General features: G+C 39.9%; 1 protein-coding gene across 1 annotated transcript in view; it reads right to left on the bottom strand.

Annotated features, from left to right (window-relative positions):
- The window catches only part of mtcl2 (microtubule crosslinking factor 2), a 304,621-nt gene that overhangs the window by 32,679 nt on the left and 253,087 nt on the right, over positions 1–18,855 (bottom strand). The window lies entirely within an intron of this gene.

Below are 18,855 nucleotides of genomic sequence, written 5' to 3'. Positions count from 1 at the left end.
TGCGAACAATAAATACAAAAAGACAAGAAAACTGTCTCAGTGGAACATAGAGCTGGGGAGTGAAATGTCCCCCGGGCCTGGGAATCATACTGGGTTTACTGTCTACTAGCATGAGAGCGCACGCACACGCACGCACGCACACACACACACACACACACACACACACACACACACACACACACACACACACGCACGCACGCATGCAATGTTTATGATCTCTCCATGGATAGGTTTATTTCCATGGTGACACTGATATAGGGTGGGGAATTACTGCTGGCTGGCCTCATGTAAACATGAGAGAGAGAGAGAGAGGGGGGAGGGAGAAACTGTATAAGCACTGATCTGACTATAAAATTGTTTAATGTCTCTAAAATTCACCCAAACGCACATGTGCGGTAGCTGCGCTCACACACATGCACCCAGACACAGACAGATGCACGCACACAGTTTTAGGGACAGACGCGTTGCTGCAGCATATATATAAGTAACTAAGCTCATCTGGCTCTGTCTGTTTCCATGGAAACTGGCTACCCTCTCCGCCAGGAACCCCGACAACAAAAGAGAGAAGGAGAGAGGGATGGCGGGACAGAGGAGTGCAATAAATATAGGAGGATGGAGGGATGAACAGATGGAGGTGAAGAAGATAATCTGAGTGGCTGTAAATGAAAGGGAGAAATATTAAAATGACTTTGCTGGTTTGTTTTGATGGAGAGATAACTGAAAGAAACAACACGTGCACAGTAGAGTCTACAGTGTAGACGGCAGAGGGATGGGAGGTAGACAGATGGAAAGAAAATGACTGTTGTATTTATTGGATTTAATTATTAAGATAATAATCTCCACCACCATGCAGGCAGAGGGAGTTTGATGTTACCGCATGATCAGGCAATGTAAGCATTATCGAGGCCTATAGATTGGTTGCTTATCTGCTGTGAGAGTTAGATATTCAGCAAAAGAATGTGATTATTGAACACATTACATTGAAATTGAAATATATTCATGAATAAAGACAGATCTCACTCTCTTTCTCACGTTCTCCCAGTCGACTTATCTCTGTCCTTATCCCATCCTCTCATCCTCTCTCTCTCTATACCAGTCTTCCTCCAACTCAACCCGGCCTCCTCCGTTCCCATAGAGCCATTTTAGGATCAGCTGATGTGAGCCCAAAGCCATGTGTCAATGGTACTAACCTCCACTCAGTAGATCAATAGAGCTTGCTTATAATGGAACCATTGATTCTGGCAGGAGTTGAACTGTCGGATCAGTCTCTCCATTAACCCATTTGGCTGCATGTGGAGGACGAATGGATGATGTTTTTTTCCACACTCCTTGTCCTCTTCCTCACCCCCCCCCCCCCCACCCCTCTTTCTCAAATTCATTAAATTAAAATAATCAACAATCAACAATTTTAGTTGTGCTATAAGTTTTTGGACAGACAGACTGAGAGGCTTATACTGGCAACGTGGTGGCAGCTAAAACATATTTAATCGAAACACTACAGAAATGGTTGGCATATTAAGTGTCTTAGAATAAATAACCAATAAGTGTAGATTGATTCTCTCAGTCTCTCTCTCTCTCTCTTCTCATGTTTCTCTCATCCTGTCTTCTCCTCTCTGCTTGCCCCTGTTACAGCCTCTGTCTGTCTGTCTGTCTGTCTGTCTGATGTTTCTTCATCCTGTCTTCTCCTCTCTGCTGGCCCCTGTTCCAGCCTCTCTCTCTCTCTCTCTCTTACAGTATAGTATAGTGTAATGCAGGGGTAACCAACCAGGGGTTCAGGAGCTACCAGTAGCTCGCACAAGCCATTCAAGTAGATCCCGGAGTGAGCGGGTGTCAGACTGACAAGCAGCCAATACCAATACCAATACCAATACCAATACCAATACCAATACCAATACCAATACCAATACAAATACACATAATGTGGCTTTTGAATAGCTCGCAGTGATGGCCCCAGACTTGTGTATCGGGTCATCAACTGCAGAGTTTGTTTGTTCTCTTGTTTGACCGCTATCCGTTGGGAACTTGTGATGCACAACTTGTGCATAATAGTCATGCATATCAGAACAGAACTATGGTATAAAAACCCACAGTGCTAAACAGCCTCTCACTCACTACTATACCTACACAGGCAAGCAGTCTGACTATGGAAAAATACATTTGTCTTCATATTTTGGCATTGATTATCAGTATTTATTCTTATTTAAACTATAGTGTTTGTGTGCACATGCATTGAGCCTGTCGAAAAGTGTTTTTTTTTAAACATAGCCTATTTTAGTGGTAGATCATGGCTTACAATTGGGAATAAAATGGGCTCTTGGGCTTGAAAAGGTTGGTTACCACTGGTGTATTGGATCTCCCTCGCCCACACAGTGGTCAGAGCCAGGGCAATGACAGGCTGATGTAACACTGTGTACACTGTGTCCCCCCCCCTCTCTTTCCACTCCACAATACTGCACTGTTATACTACGCAATACATTTCACTTGTCCCCCTCTGTCTCTTTCTCATTCTTTCTCTCTCTCTCTCTCTCTCTCTCTCTCTCTCTAAAGACAGCCCCTTGCTCTTCCCCCTGTCTTTTTCTTTCACACGCATAAAGCTTTTGTTTTGTTCTTTCATGACAGTGTCCTGATCTCTCTCTCGTTATACAAAAACTCTTTCTCTAGTTGTCGCTATTTGACACCTCTCTCTCTCTCTCTCTCTCTCACTATTTCTCTGTAAATCTCTTACTCTTGCTCTCTCTGTCTCACTCTCACTCTCTACCTCTGTCCCTCTCTCTCTCTCTCTCTCTCTCTCACTCTCACTCTCTACCTCTGCCCCTCTCTCTCTCTCTCTCTCTCTCTCTCTCTCTCTCACTAACTCTCTCTATCTCTCTCTACCACCACCCCATCTCTCCATCTGATAACAATGCACCAGTCATCTAAGGTCATCACTGCACTACCTTTGTCCCATTCTCTGTCGTCTCTCTCTCTGTCGCTATTTGACATCTCTCTCTCTCTCTCACTATTTCTCTGTAAATCTCTCTCTCTCTCTCTCTCTCTCTCTCTCTCTCTCTCTCTCTCTCTCTCTCTCTCTCTCTCTCTCTCTCTCTCTCTCTCTCTCTCTCTCTCTCTCTCTCTCTCTCTCTCCTTCACCTGACCTCCATGCTTTCTTGGTGGCAGGAAAGTTGAGAGCAAATTAAAAACATCAATCTATTATTCTTTACGTTTTCATGAGTTCATCGTCTATTCTGTATCAGACACTTTTTAGTAGCAAAGTCGTGACTCAAGAGACCTGACACAAAACACTACACAGACTCATATGTACAATGCTGGGGTCAAAGTTCACACACAGTGTCTGGCTATCAGACTAAAGCCGTAGTTATGCTTAATTGTGTGCAGGTGTCGCAGACAAAAAAATATCAGATCTACAAGTTCAACACACGTCACAGTGTCGCTTAGTTTCCCGTGCTGTGGACAGACACAGACATGCATCTGTGAATTTATGATGCTGTGGTGGACGTGATGGTACTACTAACTATACTGTAGTATTATGGATTCAGCCTTTACTGTGCATGTTTAAGGGACCGAACCATTGCTGTTTTACTTTTACAGTCATGCACAGACACATACTGTAGATGTGGCGGGCACACACACACACACACACACACACACACACACACACACACACACACACACACACACACACACACACACACACACACACACACACACACACACACACACACACACACACACACACACACGCACGTATTCACACTTCCTCATTTCCTCTTTCTCATGTTTCCAGCCCTCATTACTGGGGAGGGAGGTAATGGCCCGGGAGAGTTAAAAGAAAAACATCAAGGTCCCCCGCCCGTCCTGAATGGGGGGAAATAAATGGTAAATATAAACAAACTCAAAAGAGATGCCATGGGTGAAAGACGCATAAAGAGAGGGCATCTTTCTCCACCTGACTGGATGAATGGACAGATAGGACACAGGGAGGACAGAGAGAGGGGGGAGACAGAAAGAGAGACGGAGGAGGAAAAGTACAAGTCAAAACCACACAGAGAGAGAGAGAGAGAGAGAGAGAGAGAGAGAGAGAGAGAGAGAGGGAGATGTTGTCATTCCTGGGTCATGGATGAGAAGACAAACCAGCATCAAACTCTCCCAGTCTTCCATCTGACCCTATCTGACATGCAACCAACCAGCCATGAAACTCACCAGCACCACATCACACACTGTGCAGTACACACACACACTCACTCACATGCGCACGCACGCACAGTACACTCACTTACACATGCACACACAGAGACCTCACACACAGGTTAATACACACTGAAGCTTTCGGTACTGTACTGTATGTGCAAGATTGCTTTCTGTGTGTGCGTTTGCGTGTGTGTGTGTGTGTGTGTGTGTGTGTGTGTGCGTGCGTGCGTGCGTGTGTGAGTGTGTGTGTGTGTGTGTGTGTGTGTGTCGTGTGTGTGTGTGTGTGTGTGTCGTGTGTGTGTGCGTGTGCAAATTAAATTACATGTGCTCTCAGTGCACTGTGTACCTCACCCCAGCAGTCATTACAGAGGGAAGTGCACATGGATGAGTATGAAATGGACTTAAACAAACTGCCCCCGGCTTCTTTCCATTACTCCTCTGCACTGCCAGCCAGGGTTAACACAACACGGGGTTAACTGTACAGTACGGCCGACCGCTTTTAACCGCATGAACCGTAACCGTCCCTATTCATACCCCGGTCATAATGGCCCGACATTAGGTGAAAGTATAGCCAATGTACCGGGGAGTCAAATCCACCGCCGTGCATCCGGCTTTCTCCAGCGCCTATACAAGGCTAGCCGGACAGGGAGGGTGATATTTGTCACTACACACACACTCCTACAGGCTGGTATACCTGTCAGCGGGGAGTGTTTATGGGCGGGAGCACTAGGACGAAGGCCCTATACGGCGTCCTCCCGGTAGGGGCTCCTCACTGGCAGGTGAGCCAGTGGGATACAACAACAACAACAGTGATACGAAAATGTGTGTGGGGGAGGAGGGGAGGAAAGTAGTCTATATGGGTGGGTGAACGCAACCTCTTTTGACCACTGGGGGGCGCCACTGAGTCAATTAATGCATAAATTATGCAAATTAGTAATTAAATTCTTTACATTCCATAATCATAAATCATATTTGCATATCTCATAAATATTATAATTATAATTAGCATAATCATAAAATTCCATACATTCCTTAAATTCTTTACATAAAGGATATTGTGTTGGTGACCGTCTCTGTGACGTATTTGTATGATTATATTGGTTTTGGAGGACTGATGGGGACATAGCTTGTTTAGCTCTTTAACATTCGTCAGCCAATCTGATCCCAACAGTTAGGCCTGTGTAGACATTTACTTAAAATAAAAGTAATAGTTTAATCAAGTTTTATAAAGTTTATAAAAATTGACATTAACAAATGCCGTAGCTTATCTAAGTGTGAAGTCTCACAGCGCCCCTATAATATTAGCTCTGAGTTCGATGGGGGAGGCAGACAAAGGTCTCAGATTACAGTACTGAGGGAGAATTGGGGGGGTTGATACTATGATGCGGTGTTGTCACTCACGGTTTGTGAATGAGTTTAAAGTAACCTATGGCCTTCTGGGTAATGCTAGATGCATTACACTGCAGTACCACCTATGCCCTGATGTGATTTCAGTCACATAGTGCAATGTTTTCAGCGGAATGCATATAAATATTGATAAAAACTATAACTAAGTGGTCATAGATTGTTTTTTGTCTTTAACATTCAGCCAAGCATTCAACCAAATCTGACCACAACAGTTAGGCCTGTGTAGACATTACTTAAAATAAAAAGTAGTAGTTTTAATTATAATTTTATAAAGTTTACTGACATTAACAACTGCCGTAGCATTTCTAAGTGTGAAGCTTCACAGCGCCCCTATAATATTAGCTCTGAGTTCGATGGGGGGAGCAGACAAGGAAATCAGATTACAGTACTGAGAGGAGGAATGGTGAGTGATACTATGATGCGGTGTTGTGACTCACGGTTTGTGAATGGATGACCCGCTGCTGTGGCAGTCACGAATCCAGACTTTTGTTTATTTCTAGTTCTAGTGTTTCTACCCCACCTAGTGGTCAATTTCTATATATATAATTACACTGCAGTACTACCTATGCCCTGATGTGATTTCAGTCACATAGTGCAATGTTTTCAGCGGTCTGGGACTACCAGTGGTCCTTGAGGGGGGTTCATGTGATCCCCACCAGCTAAATCATGGAGAGTTGGTAACCAAATAGAGTAATAGACCCTTCAATTAGGCTTCATGTTTTTTCCTAATGTTTGTGGTTAAAGTAGGTTTTGTATTATTTTGTGTTTTTGTGTTGTGTTTTGTGAACACGCAATACAGTTTCAGTTTAGTTATCGTTTTTAATTTATTTTTATTTTTTTATTTAGTTTCAGTTAACTAAAATGTTTTTTTTTTTAATTCTAGTTTTCGTTTTTTAGTTAGTTTTAGTTAACTATTATAACCTTGCTGGTCTGTTATACAGTGGATCCAGCGTCAACCCTGTCACTCATGGTGGTGAATGAGTTTAAAGCATCCTCCTATGGCCTTCTGGGTAATGCTAGATGCATTCCGGGGATCCAACGTCAACTATAACATTCATGGTTTAAGATTATTATACATTATAGTGTAACAAAACATGATATAGGTGTAATATGATGACAGTTATAATTAGTTATATACTGTTTGTACCATGTGAACAAAATATGTGAATATACTGTATTCTGTAAATGAAATGTTTAATTAAGTGCATGGAAGTAACTATTGCATGCTGGTTAATTTTTTTTTAACCAATCTGATCACAGCATTTCAGCTGATGCAACCTCCCCTCGATTAGGTGTGCGTGTTTGTTCTCACGGGTGGGAAATTGGGAATAGATATGTAGAATAGGGACTCGCCGCTGTGGTAGTCACGAATGCCTGATGCATCATTGGTAATGCTACACATCTGTTATACAGTGGATCCAGCGTCAACCCTGTCTCTCGTGGTTGTGAATGAGTTTAAAGTAACGCCCCCCTATGGCCTTCTGGGTAATGCTAGATTCTTATGACACCATGGATTCACAGTTAACCATGACACTCATGGTTTAAGATTATTATACATTATAGTGTAACAAACAAAACAAAACATGATATAGATATAATAAGATATTAGCTATAGAGTTACACGTATACTTTAAAAATGATAGGCCAGCAAATATAGAGTGAATCATTAAGAATAATAATAAAAAATAAAAAATAATACTTAATACAGGTCTAGTGTACAATCTATTCATTGTTGGTATAGATGTTAGGATGGACGGAACTTTACAGAAGATATATTATGATGCTGGTAACCCTGGTGGGTTAGGAGGGGTAGCCAGACTGATCGCAGCTGCTAAAACAGATCAGGGGGTCACTCCTAAAATAGTGGAGGTTAAAAAGTGGTTAGAGAAACAGGATGTATATACACTTCATGCTCCTGCGGCCAAGAATTTTAGGAGAAATAGAGTATTTGTAAGCGGTATAGATAAACAATTTCAAGCTGATCTGGTTGAAATGGGGGAATATTCTAAAGAAAATGACGGTATTAGGTATATTCTGACATGTATAGATGTGTTTTCAAAATATGCATGGGTGAGACCTCTACACAATAAGACGGGAGCTTGTGTTACAGAGGCCTTTAAAGATATCTTGAATGAGGGGAGAACTCCTCAGAAATTACAAACTGATGCCGGGAAAGAATTTTATAACAAGACATTTCAACAATTGATGCAAGGAAATGGGATCCATCATTTCTCAACTGATAATGAGACCAAGGCTAGTATAGTCGAGCGTTTCAATAGGACCCTGAAGACAAAGATGTGGCGTTATTTGACATCAGTCAATTCCCGGAGATATATACCTGTTCTACAGCAATTAGTCGATGCCTATAATGGATCATATCATAGATCTATTAAAATGGCCCCATCTATGGTTAATAAGGATAATGAGAATATAGTATTCAATAATTTATACAAGTCTAAGAATAGCTATAGTATAAAATGTAAATACAATATGGGTGATACTGTACGCATCTCAAAATATAGAGGGGTGTTTAGAAAAGGTTATGAACAGACATTTACAGATGAATTTTTCAAAATAACGGAATGTATCATGAGATCCCCACCAGTTTACAAGTTACAGGATGCTTCAGGGGAGGATATACAGGGTACGTTTTATGAAAAGGAGCTACAGAAAGTTATCATCGACAAAAATAAGGTTTTCAAAATAGAAAAAATACTAAAAAAGAAAAAGTCTCGAGGTCGTATAATGGTATTAATTAAATGGCTAGGTTGGGGTGAAAAGTTCAATTCATGGGTACCAGAAAGTGAGATTATTGATCAAGTGTAGTAGTCGATATAATTTTGAATTAAGAGTATAGCGTATTTAAGACTATGAGGAGATCGTAAGAATCATATCATATGTGAATCACACAATGGAAGGACAAGGGTTTTATTTAACACTACCTAGTAATGCATCACTAGATGTATACCCCTCTAACAAGATATGGAATTATAGAACTAAACTAGCGAAACCTATCATCCTCAAAGAACCTTATGAGGTGGGTTTAATCGAGATACAATACCCACGTAACTGGCATAATTTTACAAAGGATGACGGGTGGATTACTTTTACTCCACATGAAACAGATGGAATCGTAAAAGTTAGTTCTATAGGACCGATACAGTTAATGTTAGCTCCAGGGGTCTACGATAGCATTTCTAGGATTATTAAGGAAATAAATAATCTATTACATCATAGAGTAAAAAAAGTCGCCGTGATGTATAACGCTATTGAAAATCGCATATTTTTCACAGGCGGGGAAGGAATGACCGTAGTATTTAGAGGACGTTTAGCGTTAATTCTAGGGTTTACACCTGGTGAACCGTTTGAAATACCTACACACCATCAACCTATACGCTATAGTCCACACCCTGCCGATATCTACGGAGGATGTTATAATATATATGTGTATACAGATATCGTGGATTATCAGATTGTTGGGGATAGTTATGTCCCCTTATTGAGAAGTATAAATATAGCCGACGATGTCCGCCGAATGCCATACCTCTTGTATGATAAGCCACACTACACCCGTCTGTCCAGGTCTATGATAGGTGATATAGAAATCTCTCTGAAGACTGATCAGAATTTACATGTACCATTTACATATGGGAAGGTAGTTGCTAAATTACACTTTAGACCTATACGTGATAGATCTTAGGACCGTGAGAATAATGAGAGGCTCTCCATACATTGCGCATGATGACAGGTATATGTCATATTATGCTAATCAAGCAGGATCTGGACTACCGGGGTTTACGGGCGCACCTACACAATATGGATCGGGACTGGGAGGTATTTTTCGAAATATCTTTCGTTTTGCTATGCCTCTTTTAAAGAGTGGTTTCACTATCGCAAAACCACATCTGAAGACAGCTGCTAAGAATATTGCAGGGGATGTAATCACACACATGATGAATAGGCCTTCAAAACCACGACAGCAAGGATCGGGGTTAATGATTCATCATATGAGGGGTATTAAACGGCCTCCAAGGTTCCAGACACATGGGCGTATCAAGAAACGTAGAAATACGTATAAAAGAGTAGCCGAGACCCATAAGAAGAAGACAAAGGCTAGACGTCACATCAGTAGGACTACTAGATCGTCAACTAGAGACATCTTCTAACCATACTTCCCATTCTACATTATTTCACCATGTCTTTGATACATACTCAATCGCAAGAATGCTCAAAGAGTGAACTGGACCTCTTCAGTGTTTGTTTGACTCAAACAGCAATTGATAAGAATACTTACCACGAAATAAATCCTTTGTCAGCCCTCACGGATACCGCACCTATCGAGTTTTACATCACCGGGAGTTCTGAGGAATATCTCGATCTGAATAATACATATTTACACGTACAAGCTAAAATCACGAATGCTAATGGAACCAATATTGCGGCAGGAGCTGAAGTAGGATTTGTCAATTATCCGGGGTGTACACTATTCTCCCAAGTAGATATTATGCTAGGGGATACACTCATATCACATGCATCTAATACTTATCCTTATAGAGGGATATTGGAATGTTTGCTGAATTATGGTGAGGATACACTATCCAGTCAGTTTGGATGTGGTCTCTTCTCTAAAGATACATGTGGACATATGGACGCTTCAAGCCCCGCTGGTGAAAATGCGGGTCTTACTGCTAGAGCTGTATATACTGCCGATAGTACAATTGTAGATATTATAGCTCCTATTCATTCTGATATGTTTTTTCAAGAAAAATTACTTATAAATGGCGTTGATCTCAAGATGAAATTTATACGTGCTAAAGATGATTTCTGTCTGATGGCTACAAATGCTGCTGGTGGTTATAGGGTTAAAATTGTATCAGCTAGTCTATTTATAAAGAAAGTATCAGTATCGCCGGGTGTCCGAATGGGGCATGCCCGAGCTTTAACACAGACAAATATCAAATATCCTATTGATAGAGTATGTTTGAAGACCGTTTCTATACCGAATGGAGCACGACTATGCAGCCAGGAGAACTTATTTTTAGGTCAGATACCTAAGTTTATAGTTATCGGTTTTGTCGATCATGAAGCATTCACAGGGAACTACACTAGGAATCCCTTCAAATTCCATCATTACAATTTAGAATTCTTGAATCTACATACGGACAGTCAATCATACCCAGGGAGACCTTTTCAACCATCCTTCGATAATGGACAGTATGGACGTGAATATTATCAGATGATACAGGCCACTGGTCGTCAACTGAAAGACAGAGGCCTAGCCATCACCCGAAGAGATTTTGGTCTAGGATATACATTGTATTGCTTCAATCTAGAACCAGACGAGGGTTGTGGTGGACACGTGTCATTGATCCGGTCTGGAAACGTCCGTTTGGAGGCCAGATTTAGAACCCCGCTACCTCATACAGTCAACATGATCTGTTATGCTATTTTCGATTCAATCATTGAGATATCAAACCGTAGACAGGTCTTAGTGGATTATTATTAGAGTATTAAAAACTAGATACTAGACATGAATACTATAGAATTAACTAGTGTTCTTAAAAAGAAGGTTAAGAGACACATACATTTATTGGGGGTATTGGCATGTGATCAACTCCCAGATATTATTATTAGTAGTTTACCTGTTATGGTTATTATCAATACCCAACCGTCATCGATGGATGGGGCACATTGGTTAGCCATATATATCAATAATGATCGACATGGATATTTCTTTGATTCATTTGGACACCCTCCTACATATAGGAATTTCCCTGAAGATATAAATATATTTCTTCAGAAGAATTGTGTTAGTGTGACCTATTCTGTAAAACAGGTCCAAGATGACATGGCTACAACATGTGGTCAACATTGTGTATTCTTTCTATGTTATATGCAGAGGGGTTTTTCTTATGAAAAGGTGATGAATTTGTATAAGGATGATCTATGTTGTAATGATGTTATGGTATGTAAGTTTGTTAGTAGAATACGTCCGGAGATGTGTAGAAATCATGATTTTACGTGTGTACAGTGTGTAGAGCATGTAAAATATTGTATGTGAAAAAATGTAATTGATGTTAAGATGATTTCATGATTTAATAATAAATAAATAAAACACGGATACAAATTATTTCAAAATGTAATGTTTTTATTTAATTTTACTATTTTACATAACATAAAACACAGTCACATTCACTGGCATGTGTATAGCATATACATCTTGTTGACATTATATGAATCACAGTAGCATAGTACATACATAGAATTAAACAAAATACAATTAAAACAAAAATGAAAAGATCAAAAGAAAATACATAATATAAACCATATCATAAATCAAGCCAGACTTTTGATGGGGTACGCCTCGTAATACTTCGACTCCTAGGTGTCCTCCTCACTGGTGATATTTCATAAGCTATGGCACTTGGTCTACCTCGTTTCCTAGCCGGAGATATATCACTACGTTGTATGGCAGTGATAGATACCTTGACGTTATTGTTGGGAATGGCAGATAGAGGTATATTCAATGTGGCAATTTTATCCAAAAACTGCATCCACCCCCGTGGTCTCTTATCATCGGACATCTTGAATGGATTTGTTACATTCTTAAGTAAGTCGTAAAGATGTGATCCTCTAATAGTATTTCCATCGATAATTAACTCTCCATGAGGGGTCCATGAGACATCATCTTTATATTTAGATAATGTATCCATAATGTGTTGAACATTCTTCTTGTTTTTGTCAGGCATATGGTATAAAATATCCTTCAAAACATGGTCTTCTGAGGTTACAACATTAGCATTTTCTGCACTATCATCCACATGAGTGTTTTGTATGCCTTTAGGTAATGACAATGTGAGCATAGTTGTATCGGCCCCTCTCTGTTTAACCAGAGCCAAATATCTATGTAAAACCATAGTGTATTTCTTCGCTTTTGCATGTAAATCGGTGTCAGGGGTGTTCAAGACATCTAGTATTGATTTATCCAATTCATTCTCAGCGACTTGTCTGATAGATTCACGAGGTGATGCTGATGATGATGATAGCTGTTTTAAACTATCCAACTGCTGTTGTGGTACTAGAAACATTTTCTGTACGTGGTCCATATTTGTAAATAAAAAATAGTAGAAATAAAAACTATCTCCGTGAAAATAGACTGGTTATGAAAGGCAGTGCAGCAGCTAGCAATGGCAGAATGAAACCATTACCTCTCTGGTTAATAATTAGTTTCTTTTTGGTTAGATTAATCCGTTTATCTGCAATTAACCTCACATGCCCCTTTTTCTTCTGCAATGCGTTATATTGTTTAGCTGATAACGGTATTTTGCCACGCAGAATATTAATGGAGATTTCACAGAGAGCATTCAGAAAATCTGAACTGGCATTTTTCAGAATAATGCGTCTGGTTTTAGGACTGGCCTTATACAATCTTTCCAGTAGGACTAAATTTCTACGAATGAGGTCTGACATGATTACAACAGGGTTTTTCTAGGTAAATAGACTACTGATGTGTCTGCTAATATCTCTGATCTGAGACGAAAACAGTCCGGTGTTGTTGTTTTAAAGTCAACAAGTAGATATCCATATGAACGACTGGTGGCGTCGTTATAGGCTTGTAAAAAATATTTAGTATTCCCCGGATACATCTGCCGTGCTAGCAACATTATCTGATTCTTGTCTCTGGCTGTTTTGAATAAGACTAAGTAATTAGCATTCAAGCTAATAGTTCTGCTAGCCTTACCTTGTATAAAGATGTTCTGTAGTAAATAGATACAACTGAGATTCCTATGATGTACGTACTTTGTGAAAACATTCTGAACCTCTTGATTCTGACTAGCTGCATCCATGACATCATCAATTATTAATAAATTATGTAAATTAGTAGGTAAGAGGTTATCATCACATAATGACTCTGGAATTCCTTGTACAAAGTTGATAGGCCTGATTTTCAATAAATCATCATACATCTTTTGCCAACAAGCATATATGTACACAATATTCTCTACTTTAGCAGAGATAATCTGATCAGCATGTTCAATTAGCTCTTTCACAAAGAAAGTCTTCCCGCTATTAGACGGCCCTGCTATTAGCATACTAAAAGGATGTTGTAATTTGGTTTGAAAACCATTAGCATCTTTAAAACCATCTCCGTTAGTAGCCATAAGGAAGGGTGGTGAAGTCGGGGTATACTCGTCTCTTGTTGTACACAATTCGTACACGTTTAACAACTGTTGCATTTCTTAACTGCAACGTGGTTTTATTCCTAGTGATAGTGGATGTCTCAACCTGGACCAAACCATGCTACCAGAACTAATTAATAAACAGATGCTGATGATAAACAGTACAATATTGCATAAATGACAGGTAGCTTTGTAAACATGTGTGATTTGTGTAACAATGAGAGGGGGTGTGGTGTATAGAATCAGGACAGCCTATTTAAAAGGGAGGTCTCAGATCTACATCTGCATCAGATCTTTCACACCCCGAGGATAAGGCTACGATTCCTCATTTATTCGTCAATTATTTCCTCTCAATATTAGTCATGGATGCTATGGATACACGAGGATCCCATAATGAATCAATGGAACTTCAGACGTTATCGTCAACCGAACCAAACCACACCAAACCTCTGTTCAACTCATACGATCCTTACAGAGTATGGGGATATGTGGATCCACTAGAGGACAGATTGGTCTATACTCCGGCTCTCGAAATATACAAAGAGAGAATGGATGATGCGGTCATGACTGCCGAGCTGTTAAGCATACATATGCCCAGAATTGATAAGGAGGACCTGGTGGACTTGGAGTCAGACGGGTTGATAATCGATACGGATGATGAATATTTTGATGCTATCGAACCGCTGGACTTGACTACGATCCAGAATAGTAGATGGGGAGTTGGACAACTTCCCAGCACAACCCCAACCCTCCTCAACCCCGAACTATTCCAAACCAGTGCAACCCCTGCATACTCTGATGATGAGGACGCAACCTCCCCTCTAGATCTAGATGCACCAAACCTTGTCCATGAGGGTGCTACAAAATATGATGATGACCTTCGCCATGATGCACAGGACAAACGCAGACTCAGAACCCAAAAAGAACCTAAACCCAACACTACATTCCCCTGTCCATACTGCATCAGAGTAATCGGATCCAGAATCGGCCTCCATAGCCACCTGACGACCCACAAGCCCCCTATGTACAGTGTACCCACTATACACTTATAGACTCAGATAAAATCATCATTGATAACTCAATTTATACTACATTTTTGTACTATATGATTTAGTTTTGGATCTGTTAGATGTATTGTGTAACATACCTGTGTAAATATGTGTTACATGTTTCTCACTAAATAAAAAATATCAAACTCATTTTCATCGTTGTTTTTATCTCATGTTTATTTCATATTTATTATTCAGTGTATGTAAAAAAAAAAACCAGTTTGACCTCAAAGGTCGACAATGATTAGCATAGCAGTTATTCTTAGAAGGCTCCACCTCTCTGGGGATGTTCTTAAATACGGAGAACAACCGAGTAATCAACAGTAGAGACACTAGCTACCCAGAGAAAGAAAGAAAATATGTACCCTACCTGTTACGAAGATGAGGATAGGAAAGTTTGGGCCTTATCTGATGGCCGGAAAATTCGGTTGTCTTTTTTTCCGTTCAAGAATCATCGATTTATTGAACTCTATACATTGGAATCAGGGGACAGTATCTTTGAAGACCGGTTGCCTTACATACGCATCTATGAATCTGAATTTGAGAGATTGGTCAATCCTATTCTAGAGTTCTGTAATTATTTGCAGTTGGATACAGAGATAAACCGTGGATATATCAAGCCATCTCGAGTTGTACGGGTGAACCATGAGATACCTTCACGTAGTCATGCTGAGGGCTTCGTCGTTGACTGTTCCAGGTCAAAGTTATGGCTGTTATTGAGATACAAATCTCAAGGCACTACCCCGCTTGAAATACCTAAAAGTATCATGGAAAAAGAAAAATGCTTTCCAATCCAACTATCCATTGGCGTGGAAGATTTAGGGATTCTAAAGCATGTGATGTGTGAAGCCATGGAATTTTTCAAAGCAACTACAGAGATTCGAAAGATGGCCCTGTTGGAATCCCGCCTTAGAGGCTTCAAACGTGTAGATTCAGGATCAATGGACTACTACATTGAAAAGAAATCGAGGCGTGTGGATTACCAGACATACCCTACCGGACCTGGGTTCTCGTTCGGTGATCCCACTAAAGGTCGATCTATCAATCTCGCAAAACCAGCTGGCGCTTCACTATTCTCAATGGATAACTGTCCTGCAAATCATAAATCGTACAGCGACTTAGAAAACGATGCACCCACGGCCCTCCCTCATCTAGAAACCGATGGACCAACAATTTCAGATACCACCCCACCCCATCCTACACTATAGGACACTATAGGATATTCATTCACCATGGAGGATTCAACTTTTTCATTGGGAGCATCAAGCTCAAGTGAAGGAGACCGCTCTTGGTGGATGGACCCGAAATGGACCGTGTATGCGGCACCGTGGTGGAATAACACCAATACTGGGGATACAGACGACAATGAATATGATGATGACCTGGCGTTTGTGTAACATACCTGTGTAAATATATGTTACATGTTTCTCACTAAATAAAAAATATCAAACTCATTTTCATCGTTGTTTTTATCTCATGTTTATTTCATATTTATTATTCAGTGTATGTAAAAAAAAAAAAAACAGTTTGACCTCAAAGGTCGACAATGATTAGCATAGCAGTTATTCTTAGAAGGCTCTTATTCTTAATGATTCACTCTATATTTGCTGGCCTATCATTTTTAAAGTATACGTGTAACTCTATAGCTAATATCTTATTATATCTATATCATGTTTTGTTTTGTTTGTTACACTATAATGTATAATAATCTTAAACCATGAGTGTCATGGTTAACTGTGAATCCATGGTGTCATAAGCATCTAGCATTACCCAGAAGGCCATAGGGGCGTTACTTTAAACGCATTCACAACCACGAGTGACAGGGTTGACGCTGGATCCACTGTATAACAGATGTGTAGCATTACCAATGATGCATCAGGCATTCGTGACTACCACAGCGGCGAGTCCCTATTCTACATATCTATTCCCACCCGTGAGAACAAACACGCACACCTAATCGAGGGGAGGTTGCATCAGCTGAAATGCTGTGATCAGATTGGTTAAAAAAAAATTAACCAGCATGCAATAGTTACTTCCATGCACTTAATTAAACATTTCATTTACAGAATACAGTATATTCACATATTTTGTTCACATGGTACAAACAGTATATAACTAATTATAACTGTCATCATATTACACCTATATCATGTTTTGTTACACTATAATGTATAATAATCTTAAACCATGAATGTTATAGTTGACGTTGGATCCCCGGAATGCATCTAGCATTACCCAGAAGGCCATAGGAGGATGCTTTAAACTCATTCACCACCATGAGTGACAGGGTTGACGCTGGATCCACTGTATAACAGACCAGCAAGGTTATAATAGTTAACTAAAACTAACTAAAGAACGAAAACTAGAATTAAAAAAAAAAAACATTTTAGTTAACTGAATCTAAATAAAAAACTAAAAATAAAATTAAAAACGATAACTAAACTGAAACTGTATTGCGTGTTCACAAAACACAACACAAAACACAAAATAATACAAAACCTACTTTAACCACAAACATTAGGAAAAAAAACATGAAGCCTAATTGAAGGGTCTATTACTCTATTTGGTTACCAACTCTCCATGATTTAGCTGGTGGGGATCACATGAACCCCCCTCAAGGACCACTGGTAGTCCCAGACCGCTGAAAACATTGCACTATGTGACTGAAATCACATCAGGGCATAGGTAGTACTGCAGTGTAATTATATATATAGAAATTGACCACTAGGTGGGGTAGAAACACTAGAACTAGAAATAAACAAAAGTCTGGATTCGTGACTGCCACAGCAGCGGGTCATCCATTCACAAACCGTGAGTCACAACACTGCATCATAGTATCACTCACCATTCCTCCTCTCAGTACTGTAATCTGATTCCTTGTCTGCTCCCCCCATCGAACTCAGAGCTAATATTATAGGGGGCGCTGTGAAGCTTCACACTTAGAAATGCTACGGCAGTTGTTAATGTCAGTAAACTTTATAAAATTATAATTAAAACTACTACTTTTTATTTTAAGTAATGTCTACACAGGCCTAACTGTTGTGGTCAGATTTGGTTGAATGCTTGGCTGAATGTTAAAGACAAAAAAACAATCTATGACCACTTAGTTATAGTTTTTATCAATATTTATATGCATTCCGCTGAAAACATTGCACTATGTGACTGAAATCACATCAGGGCATAGGTGGTACTGCAGTGTAATGCATCTAGCATTACCCAGAAGGCCATAGGGGGCGTTACTTTAAACTCATTCACAAACCGTGAGTCACAACACCGCATCATAGTATCAACCCCCCCAATTCTCCCTCAGTACTGTAATCTGAGACCTTTTGTCTGCCTCCCCCATCGAACTCAGAGCTAATATTATAGGGGCGCTGTGAAGCTTCACACTTAGATAAGCTACGGCATTTGTTAATGTCAATTTTTATAAACTTGATTAAACTATTACTTTTATTTTAAGTAAATGTCTACACAGGCCTAACTGTTGGGATCAGATTGGCTGACGAATGTTAAAGAGCTAAACAAGCTATGTCCCCATCAGTCCTCCAAAACCAATATAATCATACAAATACGTCACAGAGACGGTCACCAACACAATATCCTTTATGTAAAGAATTTAAGGAATGTATGGAATTTTATGATTATGCTAATTATAATTATAATATTTATGAGATATGCAAATATGATTTATGATTATGGAATGTAAAGAATTTAATTACTAATTTGCATAATTTATGCATTAATTGACTCAGTGGCGCCCCCCAGTGGTCAAAAGGGGTTGCGTTCACCCACCCATATAGACTACTTCCCACTAAGAAGCAACTCAGTTTATAGGCATGTACGGGTGCTAGTTTTCAAGTTACAGCCCTCTCAAAAAAAAAGTGAAATCAAGCTATTTCACTGAGAAAATGACTTTTTGGCCCTGTCGTCCCAAACCGCCCCAGGACTTCTCACGTGGCACAAAGTGGTCTAACTAAGAAGCAACTCAGTTTATAGGCATGTACGGGTGCTAGTTTTCAAGTTACAGCCCT

The sequence above is a fragment of the Protomyctophum parallelum genome, assembly GCF_964188405.1.
Source record: "Protomyctophum parallelum genome assembly, chromosome: 7".
NCBI lineage: Eukaryota > Metazoa > Chordata > Actinopteri > Myctophiformes > Myctophidae > Protomyctophum > Protomyctophum parallelum.
The sequence above is the reverse complement of the archived record's forward strand: the minus strand, read 5'-3'. Positions and strand labels throughout refer to the sequence as shown.